The sequence below is a fragment of the Taudactylus pleione genome, unplaced genomic scaffold (assembly GCF_031769625.1).
Source record: "Taudactylus pleione unplaced genomic scaffold, aTauple2 ptg000001l, whole genome shotgun sequence".
NCBI lineage: Eukaryota > Metazoa > Chordata > Amphibia > Anura > Myobatrachidae > Taudactylus > Taudactylus pleione.
In genome coordinates this window covers 503,686-518,251 of record NW_028284404.1, presented here as the reverse complement: position 1 = coordinate 518,251, position 14,566 = coordinate 503,686, and positions in this window count along the sequence as shown.

Genomic DNA, 14,566 nt, shown 5'->3' with positions numbered 1-14,566 from the left:
TAGGAGTCTCATGGACGTGTTATGCGAGTGTTATAGGAGTCTCATGGACGTGTTATGGCTGCGTTATAGGAGTCTCATGGATGTGTTATGGGTGTGTTATAGGAGTCTCATGGGCGTGTTATGGAAGTGTTATAAAAGTCTCATGGACGTGTCATGGGAGTGTTATAGGAGTCTCATGGACGTGTCATGGGTGTTTTATAGGAGTCTCATGGACGTGTCATGGGAGTGTTATAGGAGTCTCATGGACGTGTCATGGGTGTTTTATAGGAGTCTCATGGACGTGTTATGGGTGTTTTATAGGAGTCTCATGGATGTGTCATGGGTGTGTTATAGGAGTCTCATGGACGTGTCATGGGTGTTTTATAGGAGTCTCATGGACGTGTTATGGGTGTGTTATAGGAGTCTCATGGACGTGTTATGGGTGTGTTATAGGAGACTCATGGACGTGTCATGGGTGTTTTATAGGAGTCTCATGGACGTGTCATGGGTGTGTTATAGGAGTCTCATGGACGTGTCATCTCAAGGACGTGTTAGTGGGTGTGTTATAGGAGTCTCATGGACGTGTTATGGGAGTGTTATAGGAGTCTCATGGACGTGTTGTGGGTGTGTTATAGGAATCTCATGGACGTGTTATGGGTGTGTTATAGGAGTCTCATGGACGTGTTAGTGGGTGTGTTATAGGAGTCTCATGGACGTATTATGGGTGTGTTATAGGAGTCTCATGGACGTGTTATGGTTGTTTTATAGGAGTCTCATGGATGCGTTATGGGTGTGTTATAGGAGTCTCATGGGCATTTTATGGAAGTGTTATTTAAGTCTCATGGATGTGTCATGGGAGTGTTATAGGAGTCTCATGGACGTGTCATGGGTGTTTTATAGGAGTCTCATGGACGTGTTATGGGTGTTTTATAGGAGTCTCATGGATGTGTCATGGGTGTTTTATAGGAGTCTCACGGACGTGTCATGGGTGTTTTATAGGAGTCTCATGGACGTGTTATTTGTGTGTTATAGGAGTCTCATGGACGTGTTATGGGTGTGTTATAGGAGTCTCATGGACGTGTTATGGGTTTGTTATAGGAGTCTCATGGACGTGTCATGGGTGTTTTATAGGAGTCTCATGGACGTGTCATGGGTGTGTTATAGGAGTCTCATGGACGTGTCATGGGTGTGTTATCGGAGTCTCATGGACGTGTTATTGGGTGTTTTATTGGAGTCTCATGGACGTGTTAGTGGGTGTTTTATTGGAGTCTCATGGATGCGTTATGGGAGTGTTATAGGAATCTCATGGACGTCTCATGGTTGCGTTATAGGAGTCTCATGGACGTGACATGGGTGCGTTATAGGAGTCTCATGGACGTGTTAGTGGGTGTGTTATAGGAGTCTCATGGACGTGTTATGGGTGTGTAATAGGAGTCTCATGGACGTGTTATGGGTGTTTTATAGGAGTCTCATGGATGTGTTATGGGTGCGTTATAGGAGTCTCATGGATGTGTTTTGGGTGCGTTATAGGAGTCTCATGGATGTGTTATGGGTGCGTTATAGGAGTCTCATGGATGTGTTATGGGTGCGTTATAGGAGTCTCATGGATGTGTTATGGGAGTGTTATAGGAGTCTCATGGACGTGTTATGGGTGTTTTATAGGAGTCTCATGGATGTGTCATGGGTGCGTTATAGGAGTCTCATGCACGTGTTATGGGAGTGTTATAGGAGTCTCATGTACGTGTTATGGGTGCGTTATAGGAGTCTCTTGGACGTGTTATGGGTGCGTTATTGGAGTCTCATGGACGTGTTATGGGTGTGTTATAGGAGTCTCATGGACGTGTTATGGGAGTGTTATAGGAGTCTCATGGACGTGTTATGGGTGCGTTATAGGAGTCTCATGGACGTGTTATGGGTGCGTTATAGGAGTCTCATGGATGTGTTATGGGTGCGTTATAGGAGTCTCATGGACGTGTTTTGGGAGTGTTATACGAGTCTCCTGTACGTGTTATGGGTGTGTTATAGGAGTCTCATGGACGTGCTATGGGAGTGTTATTGGAGTCTCATGGACGTGTTATGGGTGCGTTATAGGAGTCTCATGGACGTGTTATTGGAGCGTTATAGGAGTCTCATGGTTGTGTTATGGGAGTGTTATAGGAGTCTCATGGACACGTCATGTGTGTGTTATAGGAGTCTCATGGATGCGTTATGGGTGTGTTATAGGAGTCTCATGGACGTGTTAGTGGGAGTGTTATTGGAGTCTCATGGACGTGTTATGGGTGTATTATAGGAGTCTCATGGATGTGTTATGGGTGTTTTATAGGAGTCTCATGGACGTGTTATGGGTGTGCTTTAGGAGTCTCATGGACGTGTTATGGGTGTGTTATAGGAGTCTCATGGACGTGTTATGGGAGTGTTATAGGAGTCTCATGGACGTGTTAGTGGGTGCGTTATAGGAGTCTCATGGATGTGTTATGGGTGCGTTATAGGAGTCTCATGGACGTGTCATGGGAGTGTTATTGGAGTCTCATGGACGTGTCATGGGTGTTTTATAGGAGTCTCATGGACGCGTTATGGGTGTGTTATAGGAGTCTCATGGACGTGTTATGGGTGTGTTATAGGAGTCTCATGGACGTGTTATGAGTGTTTTATAGGAGTCTCATGGACGTGTCATGGGTGTGTTATAGGAGTCTCATGGACGTGTCATGGGTGTGTTATAGGAGTCTCATGGACGTGTCATGGGTGTGTTATAGGCGTCTCATGGACGTGTTATGGGTGTGTTATAGGAGTCTCGTGGACGTGTTAGTGGGTGTTTTATAGGAGTCTCATGGATGCGTTATGCGTATGTTATAGGAGTCTCATGGACGTGTTATGGGTGCATTATAGGAGTCTCATGGACGTGTCATGGGTGCGTTATAGGAGTCTCATGGACGTGTTAGTGGGTGTGTTATAGGAGCCTCATGGATGTGTTATGGGTGTTTTATAGGAGTCTCATGGACGTGTTATGGGTTTGTTATAGGAGTCTCATGGACGTGTCATGGGTGTTTTATAGGAGTCTCATGGACGTGTCATGGGTGTGTTATAGGAGTCTCATGGACGTGTCATGGGTGTGTTATCGGAGTCTCATGGACGTGTTAGTGGGTGTTTTATAGGAGTCTCATGGACGTGTTAGTGGGTGTTTTATTGGAGTCTCATGGATGCGTTATGGGAGTGTTATAGGAATCTCATGGACGTCTCATGGTTGCGTTATAGGAGTCTCATGGACGTGACATGGGTGCGTTATAGGAGTCTCATGGACGTGTTAGTGGGTGTGTTATAGGAGTCTCATGGACATGTTATGGGTGTGTAATAGGAGTCTCATGGACGTGTTATGGGTGTTTTATAGGAGTCTCATGGATGTGTTATGGGTGCGTTATAGGAGTCTCATGGATGTGTTTTGGGTGCGTTATAGGATTCTCATGGATGTGTTATGGGTGCGTTATAGGAGTCTCATGGATGTGTTATGGGTGCGTTATAGGAGTCTCATGGATGTGTTATGGGAGTGTTATAGGAGTCTCATGGACGTGTTATGGGTGTTTTATAGGAGTCTCATGGATGTGTCATGGGTGCGTTATAGGAGTCTCATGCACGTGTTATGGGAGTGTTATAGGAGTCTCATATACGTGTTATGGGTGCGTTATAGGAGTCTCATGGACGTGTTATGGGTGCGTTATTGGAGTCTCATGGACGTGTTATGGGTGTGTTATAGGAGTCTCATGGACGTGTTATGGGTGTGTTATAGGAGTCTCATGGACGTGTTATGGGTGCGTTCTAGGAGTCTCATGGACGTGTTATGGGTGCGTTATAGGAGTCTCATGGATGTGTTATGGGTGCGTTATAGGAGTCTCATGGACGTGTTTTGGGAGTGTTATACGAGTCTCCTGTACGTGTTATGGGTGTGTTATAGGAGTCTCATGGACGTGCTATGGGAGTGTTATTGGAGTCTCATGGACGTGTTATGGGTGCGTTATAGGAGTCTCATGGACGTGTTATTGGAGCGTTATAGGAGTCTCATGGTTGTGTTATGGGAGTGTTATAGGAGTCTCATGGACACGTCATGTGTGTGTTATAGGAATCTCATGGATGCGTTATGGGTGTGTTATAGGAGTCTCATGGACGTGTTAGTGGGAGTGTTATTGGAGTCTCATGGACGTGTTATGGGTGTATTATAGGAGTCTCATGGGTGTGTTATGGGTGTTTTATAGGAGTCTCATGGACGTGTTATGGGTGTGCTTTAGGAGTCTCATGGACGTGTTATGGGTGTGTTATAGGAGTCTCATGGACGTGTTATGGGAGCGTTATAGGAGTCTCATGGACGTGTTAGTGGGTGCGTTATAGGAGTCTCATGGATGTGTTATGGGTGCGTTATAGGAGTCTCATGGACGTGTCATGGGAGTGTTATTGGAGTCTCATGGACGTGTCATGGGTGTTTTATAGGAGTCTCATGGACGCGTTATGGGTGTGTTATAGGAGTCTCATGGACGTGTTATGGGTGTGTTATAGGAGTCTCATGGACGTGTTATGAGTGTTTTATAGGAGTCTCATGGACGTGTCATGGGTGTGTTATAGGAGTCTCATGGACGTGTCATGGGTGTGTTATAGGAGTCTCATGGACGTGTCATGGATGTGTTATAGGAGTCTCATGGACGTGTTATGGGTGTTTTATAGGAGTCTCATGGACGTGTTATGGGTGTGTTATAGGAGTCTCATGGACGTGTTATGGGAGTGTTATAGGAGTCTCATGGACGTGTTAGTGGGTGCGTTATAGGAGTCTCATGGATGTGTTATGGGTGCGTTATAGGAGTCTCATGGACGTGTCATGGGAGTGTTATTGGAGTCTCATGGACGTGTCATGGGTGTTTTATAGGAGTCTCATGGACGCGTTATGGGTGTGTTATAGGAGTCTCATGGACGTGTTATGGGTGTGTTATAGGAGTCTCATGGACGTGTTATGAGTGTTTTATAGGAGTCTCATGGACGTGTCATGGGTGTGTTATAGGAGTCTCATGGACGTGTCATGGGTGTGTTATAGGAGTCTCATGGACGTGTCATGGGTGTGTTATAGGAGTCTCATGGACGTGTTATGGGTGTGTTATAGGAGTCTCGTGGACGTGTTAGTGGGTGTTTTATAGGAGTCTCATGGATGCGTTATGCGTATGTTATAGGAGTCTCATGGACGTGTTATGGGTGCGTTATAGGAGTCTCATGGACGTGTCATGGGTGCGTTATAGGAGTCTCATGGACGTGTTAGTGGGTGTGTTATAGGAGCCTCATGGATGTGTTATGGGTGTTTTATAGGAGTCTCATGGACGTGTTATGGGTTTGTTATAGGAGTCTCATGGACGTGTCATGGGTGTTTTATAGGAGTCTCATGGACGTGTCATGGGTGTGTTATAGGAGTCTCATGGACGTGTCATGGGTGTGTTATCGGAGTCTCATGGACGTGTTAGTGGGTGTTTTATAGGAGTCTCATGGACGTGTTAGTGGGTGTTTTATTGGAGTCTCATGGATGCGTTATGGGAGTGTTATAGGAATCTCATGGACGTCTCATGGTTGCGTTATAGGAGTCTCATGGACGTGACATGGGTGCGTTATAGGAGTCTCATGGACGTGTTAGTGGGTGTGTTATAGGAGTCTCATGGACGTGTTATGGGTGTGTAATAGGAGTCTCATGGACGTGTTATGGGTATTTTATAGGAGTCTCATGGATGTGTTATGGGTGCGTTATAGGAGTCTCATGGATGTGTTTTGGGTGCGTTATAGGATTCTCATGGATGTGTTATGGGTGCGTTATAGGAGTCTCATGGATGTGTTATGGGTGCGTTATAGGAGTCTCATGGATGTGTTATGGGAGTGTTATAGGAGTCTCATGGACGTGTTATGGGTGTTTTATAGGAGTCTCATGGATGTGTCATGGGTGCGTTATAGGAGTCTCATGCACGTGTTATGGGAGTGTTATAGGAGTCTCATATACGTGTTATGGGTGCGTTATAGGAGTCTCATGGACGTGTTATGGGTGCGTTATTGGAGTCTCATGGACGTGTTATGGGTGTGTTATAGGAGTCTCATGGACGTGTTATGGGTGTGTTATAGGAGTCTCATGGACGTGTTATGGGTGCGTTATAGGAGTCTCATGGACGTGTTATGGGTGCGTTATAGGAGTCTCATGGATGTGTTATGGGTGCGTTATAGGAGTCTCATGGACGTGTTTTGGGAGTGTTATACGAGTCTCCTGTACGTGTTATGGGTGTGTTATAGGAGTCTCATGGACGTGCTATGGGAGTGTTATTGGAGTCTCATGGACGTGTTATGGGTGCGTTATAGGAGTCTCATGGACGTGTTATTGGAGCGTTATAGGAGTCTCATGGTTGTGTTATGGGAGTGTTATAGGAGTCTCATGGACACGTCATGTGTGTGTTATAGGAGTCTCATGGATGCGTTATGGGTGTGTTATAGGAGTCTCATGGACGTGTTAGTGGGAGTGTTATTGGAGTCTCATGGACGTGTTATGGGTGTATTATAGGAGTCTCATGGATGTGTTATGGGTGTTTTATAGGAGTCTCATGGACGTGTTATGGGTGTGCTTTAGGAGTCTCATGGACGTGTTATGGGTGTGTTATAGGAGTCTCATGGACGTGTTATGGGAGCGTTATAGGAGTCTCATGGACGTGTTAGTGGGTGCGTTATAGGAGTCTCATGGATGTGTTATGGGTGCGTTATAGGAGTCTCATGGACGTGTCATGGGAGTGTTATTGGAGTCTCATGGACGTGTCATGGGTGTTTTATAGGAGTCTCATGGACGCGTTATGGGTGTGTTATAGGAGTCTCATGGACGTGTTATGGGTGTGTTATAGGAGTCTCATGGACGTGTTATGAGTGTTTTATAGGAGTCTCATGGACGTGTCATGGGTGTGTTATAGGAGTCTCATGGACGTGTCATGGGTGTGTTATAGGAGTCTCATGGACGTGTCATGGGTGTGTTATAGGAGTCTCATGGACGTGTTATGGGTGTGTTATAGGAGTCTCGTGGACGTGTTAGTGGGTGTTTTATAGGAGTCTCATGGATGCGTTATGCGTATGTTATAGGAGTCTCATGGACGTGTTATGGGTGCGTTATAGGAGTCTCATGGACGTGTCATGGGTGCGTTATAGGAGTCTCATGGACGTGTTAGTGGGTGTGTTATAGGAGCCTCATGGATGTGTTATGGGTGTTTTATAGGAGTCTCATGGACGTGTTATGGGTGTGTTATAGGAGTCTCATGGACGTGTTATGGGAGTGTTATAGGAGTCTTGGACGTGTTAGTGGGTGTGTTATAGGTGTCTCATGGACGTGTTATAGGTGCGTTATAGGAGTCTCATGGACGTGTCATGGGTGCGTTATAGGAGACTCATGGACGTGTCATGGGTGCGTTATAGGAGTCTCATGGACTTGTTATGGGTGTGTTATAGGAGTCTCATGGACGTGTTATGGGTGTGTTATAGGAGTCTCATGGACGTGTTAGTGGGTGTGTTATAGGAGTCTCATGGACGTGTTATGGGTGTGTTATAGGAGTCTCATGGACGTGTTATGGGTGTGTTATAGGAGTCTCATGGACGTGTTATGGGTGTGTTATAGGAGTTTCATGGATGTGTTAAGGGTGTTTTATAGGAGTCTCATGGACGTGTTAGTGGGTGTGTTATAGGAGTTTCATGGATGCGTTATGGGAGTGTCATGGGCATTTTATTGGAGTGTTGTAGGAGACTCATGGACGTGTTATGGGTGTTTTATAGGAGTCTCATGGACGTGTTATGGGCATGCTATAGGAGTCTCATGGACTTGTCATGGGTGTGTTATAGGAGACTCTTGGACGTGTTATGGGTGTGTTATAGGAGTCTCATGGACATGTTATGAGTGTGTTATAGGAGTCTCATGGATGTGTTAATGGGTGTGTTATAGGAGTCTCATGGACGTGTTAGTGGGAGTGTTATAGGAGTCTCATGGACGTGTCATGAGTGTGTTATAGGAGTCTCATGGACGTGTTGTGGGTGTGTTATAGGAGACTCATGGACGTCTTATGGGTGTGTTATAGAAGTCTAATGGACATGTTATGGGTGTGTTATAGGAGTCTCATGGACGTGTTATGGGAGTGTTATAGGAGTCTCATGGACGTGTTAGTGGGTGTGTTATAGGAGTCTCATGGACGTGTTATGGGTGTGTTATAGGAGTCTCATGGACGTGTTATGGGTGTGTTATAGGAGTCTCATGGATGTGTTATGGGTGTTTTATAGGAGTCTCATGGACGTGTTATGGGTGTGTTATAGGAGTCTCATGGACGTGTTATGGGAGTGTTATAGGAGTCTCGGACGTGTTAGTGGGTGTGTTATAGGTGTCTCATGGACGTGTCATAGGTGCGTTATAGGAGTCTCATGGACGTGTCATGGGTGCATTATAGCAGACTCATGGACGTGTCATGGGTGCGTTATAGGAGTCTCATGGACGTGTTATGGGTGTGTTATAGGAGTCTCATGGACGTGTTATGGGTGTGTTATAGGAGTCTCATGGACGTGTTAGTGGGTGTGTTATAGGAGTCTCATGGACGTGTTATGGGTGTGTTATAGGAGTCTCATGGACGTGTTATGGGTGTGTTATAGGAGTCTCATGGACGTGTTATGGGTGTGTTATAGGAGTCTCATGGATGTGTTATGGGTGTTTTATAGGAGTCTCATGGACGTGTTAGTGGGTGTGTTATAGGAGTTTCATGGATGCGTTATGGGAGTGTCATGGGCATTTTATTGGAGTGTTGTAGGAGACTCATGGATGTGTTATGGGTGTGTTATAGGAGTCTCATGGACGTGTTATGGGCATGCTATAGGAGTCTCATGGACTTGTCATGGGTGTGACATAGGAGACTCTTGGACGTGTTATGGGTGTGTTATAGGAGTCTCATGGACGTGTTAGTGGGTGTGTTATAGGAGTCTCATGGACATGTTATGGGTGTGTTATAGGAGTCTCTTGGACGTGTTATGGGTGTGTTATAGGAGTCACATGGACGTGTTATGGGTGTGTTATAGGAGTCTCATGGATGTGTTAAGGGTGTTTTATAGGAGTCTCATGGACGTGTTAGTGGGTGTGTTATAGGAGTTTCATGGATGCGTTATGGGAGTGTCATGGGCATTTTATTGGAGTGTTGTAGGAGACTCATGGACGTGTTATGGGTGTGTTATAGGAGTCTCATGGACGTGTTATGGGCATGCTATAGGAGTCTCATGGACTTGTCATGGGTGTGTTATAGGAGTCTCATGGACGTGTTATGGGTGTGTTATAGGAGACTCATGGACGTGTTATGGGTGTTTTATAGGAGTCTCATGGACGTGTTATGGGCATGCTATAGGAGTCTCATGGACTTGTCATGGGTGTGTTATAGGAGACTCTTGGACGTGTTATGGGTGTGTTATAGGAGTCTCATGGACATGTTATGAGTGTGTTATAGGAGTCTCATGGATGTGTTAATGGGTGTGTTATAGGAGTCTCATGGACATGTTAGTGGGTGTGTTATAGGAGTCTCATGGACGTGTCATGAGTGTGTTATAGGAGTCTCATGGACGTGTTGTTGGTGTGTTATAGGAGACTCATGGACGTCTTATGGGTGTGTTATAGAAGTCTCATGGACATGTTATGGGTGTGTTATAGGAGTCTCATGGACGTGTTATGGGAGTGTTATAGGAGTCTCATGGACGTGTTAGTGGGTGTGTTATAGGAGTCTCATGGACGTGTTATGGGTGTGTTATAGGAGTCTCATGGACGTGTTATGGGTGTGTTATAGGAGTCTCATTGATGTGTTATGGGTGTTTTGTAGGAGTCTCATGGACGTGTTATGGGTGTGTTATAGGAGTCTCATGGACGTGTTATGGGAGTGTTATAGGAGTTTCGGACGTGTTAGTGGGTGTGTTATAGGTGTCTCATGGACGTGTCATAGGTGCGTTATAGGAGTCTCATGGACGTGTCATGGGTGCGTTATAGGAGACTCATGGACGTGTCATGGGTGCGTTACAGGAGTCACATGGACGTGTTATGGGTGTGTTATAGGAGTCTCATGGACGTGTTAGTGGGTGTGTTATAGGAGTCTCATGGACGTGTTATGGGTGTGTTATAGGAGTCTCATGGACGTGTTATGGGTGTGTTATAGGAGTCTCATGGACGTGTTATGGGTGTGTTATAGGAGTCTCATGGATGTGTTATGGGTGTTTTATAGGAGTCTCATGGACGTGTTAGTGGGTGTGTTATAGGAGTTTCATGGATGCGTTATGGGAGTGTCATGGGCATTTTATTGGAGTGTTGTAGGAGACTCATGGACGTGTTATGGGTGTGTTATAGAAGTCTCATGGACGTGTTATGGGCATGCTATAGGAGTCTCATGGACTTGTCATGGGTGTGACATAGGAGACTCTTGGACGTGTTATGGGTGTGTTATAGGAGTCTCATGGACGTGTTAGTGGGTGTGTTATAGGAGTCTCATGGACATGTTATGGGTGTGTTATAGGAGTCTCTTGGACGTGTTATGGGTGTGTTATAGGAGTCTCATGGACGTGTTATGGGTGTGTTATTGGAGTCTCATGGATGTGTTATGGGTGTTTTATAGGAGTCTCATGGACGTGTTAGTGGGTGTGTTATAGGAGTTTCATGGATGCGTTATGGGAGTGTCATGGGCATTTTATTGGAGTGTTGTAGGAGACTCATGGACGTGTTATGGGTGTGTTATAGGAGTCTCATGGACGTGTTATGGGCATGCTATAGGAGTCTCATGGACTTGTCATGGGTGTGTTATAGGAGTCTCATGGACGTGTTATGGGTGTGTTATAGGAGACTCATGGACGTGTCATGGGTGTTTTATAGGAGTCTCATGGACGTGTCATGGGTGTGTTATAGGAGTCTCATGGACGTGTCATCTCAAGGACGTGTTAGTGGGTGTGTTATAGGAGTCTCATGGACGTGTTATGGGAGTGTTACAGGAGTCTCATGGACGTGTTATGGTTGTTTTATAGGAGTCTCATGGATGCGTTATGGGTGTGTTATAGGAGTCTCATGGGCATGTTATGGAAGTGTTATTTAAGTCTCATGGATGTGTCATGGGAGTGTTATTGGAGTCTCATGGACGTGTCATGGGTGTTTTATAGGAGTCTCATGGACGTGTTATGGGTGTTTTATAGGAGTCTCATGGATGTGTCATGGGTGTGTTATAGGAGTCTCACGGACGTGTCATGGGTGTTTTATAGGAGTCTCATGGACGTGTTATGGGTGTGTTATAGGAGTCTCATGGACGTGTTATGGGTGTGTTATAGGAGTCTCATGAACGTGTTATGGGTGTGTTATAGGAGTCTCATGGACGTGTCATGGGTGTTTTATAGGAGTCTCATGGACGTGTCATGGGTGTGTTATAGGAGTCTCATGGACGTGTCATGGGTGTGTTATAGGAGTCTCATGGACGTGTTAGTGGGTGTTTTATAGGTGTCTCATGGACGTGTTAGTGGGTGTTTTATAGGAGTCTCATGGATGCGTTATGGGAGTGTTATAGGAGTCTCATGGACGTGTCATGGGTGCGTTATAGGAGTCTCATGGACGTGACATGGGTGCGTTATAGGAGTCTCATGGACGTGTTAGTGGGTGTGTTATAGGAGTCTCGTGGACGTGTTATGGGTGTGTAATAGGAGTCTCATGGACGTGTTATGGGTGTTTTATAGGAGTCTCATGGATGTGTTATGGGTGCGTTATAGGAGTCTCATGGATGTGTTATGGGTGCGTTATAGGAGTCTCATGGATGTGTTATGGGTGCGTTATTGGAGTCTCATGGATGTGTTATGGGTGCGTTATAGGAGTCTCATGGATGTGTTATGGGAGTGTTATAGGAGTCTCATGGACGTGTTATGGGTGTTTTATAGGAGTCTCATGGATGTGTCTTGGGTGCGTTATAGGAGTCTCATGCACGTGTTATGGGAGTGTTATAGGAGTCTCATGTACGTGTTATGGGTGCGTTATAGGAGTCTCATGGACGTGTTATGGGTGCGTTATTGGAGTCTCATGGACGTGTTATGGGTGCGTTATAGGAGTCTCATGGACGTGTTATGGGAGAGTTATAGGAGTCTCATGGACGTGTTATGGGTGCGTTATAGGAGTCTCATGGACGTGTTTTGGGAGTGTTATACGAGTCTCATGTACGTGTTATGGGTGTGTTATAGGAGTCTCATGGACGTGCTATGGGAGTGTTATTGGAGTCTCATGGACGTGTTATGGGTGCGTTATAGGAGTCTCATGGACGTGTTATGGGTGCGTTATAGGAGTCTCATGGACGTGTTATTGGAGCGTTATAGGAGTCTCATGGTTGTGTTATGGGAGTGTTATAGGAGTCTCATGGACACGTCATGTGTGTGTTATAGGAGTCTCATGGATGCATTATGGGTGTGTTATAGGAGTCTCATGGACGTATTAGTGGGAGTGTTATTGGAGTCTCATGGACGTGTTATGGGTGTGTTATAGGAGTCTCATGGATGTGTTATGGGTGTTTTATAGGAGTCTCATGGACGTGTTATGGGTGTGCTTTAGGAGTCTCATGGACGTGTTATGGGTGTGTTATAGGAGTCTCATGGACGTGTTATGGGAGTGTTATAGGAGTCTCATGGACGTGTTAGTGGGTGCGTTATAGGAGTCTCATGGATGTGTCATGGGAGTGTTATTAGAGTCTCATGGACGTGTCATGGGTGTTTTATAGGAGTCTCATGGACGCGTTATGGGTGTGTTATAGGAGTCTCATGGACGCGTTATGGGTGTGTTATAGGAGTCTCATGGACGCGTTATGGGTGTGTTATAGGAGTCTCATGGATGCGTTATGGGTGTGTTATAGGAGTCTCATGGACTTGTTATGGGTGTGTTATAGGAGTCTCATGGACGTGTTAGTGGGTGTGTTATAGGAGTCTCATGGACGTGTTATGGGTGTGTTATAGGAGTCTCATGGACGTGTTATGGGTGTTTTATAGGAGTCTCATGGACGTGTTATGGGTGTTTTATAGGAGTCTCATGGATGCGTTATGGGTGTGTTATAGGAGTTTCATGGACGAGTTATGGGTGTTTTATAGGAGTCTCATGGAGGTGTCATGGGTGTGTTATAGGAGTCTCATGGACGTGTCATGGGTGTGTTATAGGAGTCTCATCGACGTGTTATGGGTGTGTTATAGGAGTCTCATCGACGTGTTATGGGTGTGTTATAGGAGTCTCATGGACGTGTTATGAGTGTTTTATAGGAGTCTCATGGACGTGTCATGGGTGTGTTATAGGAGTCTCATGGACGTGTCATGGGTGTGTTATAGGAGTCTCATGGACGTGTCATGGGTGTGTTATAGGAGTCTCATGGACGTGTTATGGGTGTGTTATAGGAGTCTCATGGACGTGTTAGTGGGTGTTTTATAGGAGTCTCATGGATGCGTTATGCGTATGTTATAGGAGTCTCATGGACGTGTTATGGGTGCGTTATAGGAGTCTCATGGACGTGTCATGGGTGCGTTATAGGAGTCTCATGGACGTGTTAGTGGGTGTGTTATAGGAGCCTCATGGACGTGTTATGGGTGTGTCATAGGAGTCTCATGGACGTGTTATGGGAGCGTTATAGGAGTCTCATGGATGTGTTATGGGTGTTTTATAGGAGTCTCATGGACGTGTCATGGGAGTGTTATAGGAGTCTCATGGACGTGTCATGGGTGCGTTATAGGAGTCTCATGGATGTGTTATGGGTGTTTTATAGGAGTCTCATGGACGTGTTATGGGTGCGTTATAGGAGTCTCATGGACGTGTCATGGTTGTGTTATAGGAGTCTCATGGACGTGTTATGGTTGTGTTATAGGAGTCTCATGGATGTGTCATGGGTGCGTTATAGGAGTCTCATGAACGTGTTATGGGAGCGTTATAGGAGTCTCATGGACGTGTTATAGGTGCGTTATAGGAGTCTCATGGACGTGTTATGGGTGCGTTATAGGAGTCTCATGGACGTGTTATGGGTGTGTTATAGGAGTCTCATGTACGTGTTAGTGGGTGTGTTATAGGAGTCTCATGGACGTGTTATGGGTGTGTTATAGGAGTCTCATGGACGTGTTATGGCTGTGTTATAGGAGTCTCATTGATGTGTTATGGGTGTTTTATAGGAGTCTCATGGACGTGTTATGGGTGTGTTATGGGAGTGTTATAGGAGTCTTGGATGTGTTAGTGGGTGTGTTATAGGTGTCTCATGGACGTGTTATAGGTGCGTTATAGGAGTCTCATGGACGTGTTAGTGGGTGCGTTATAGGAGACTCATGGGTGTCATGGGTGCGTTATAAGAGGCTCATGGACGTGTTATGGGTGTGTTATAGGAGTCTCATGGACGTGTTATGGGTGTGTTATAGGAGTCTCATGGACGTGTTAGTGGGTGTGTTATAGGAGTCTCATGGACGTGTTATGGGTGTGTTATAGGAGTCTCATGGACGTGTTATGGGTGTGTTATAGGAGTCTCATGGACGTGTTATGGGTGTGTTATAGGAGTCTCAT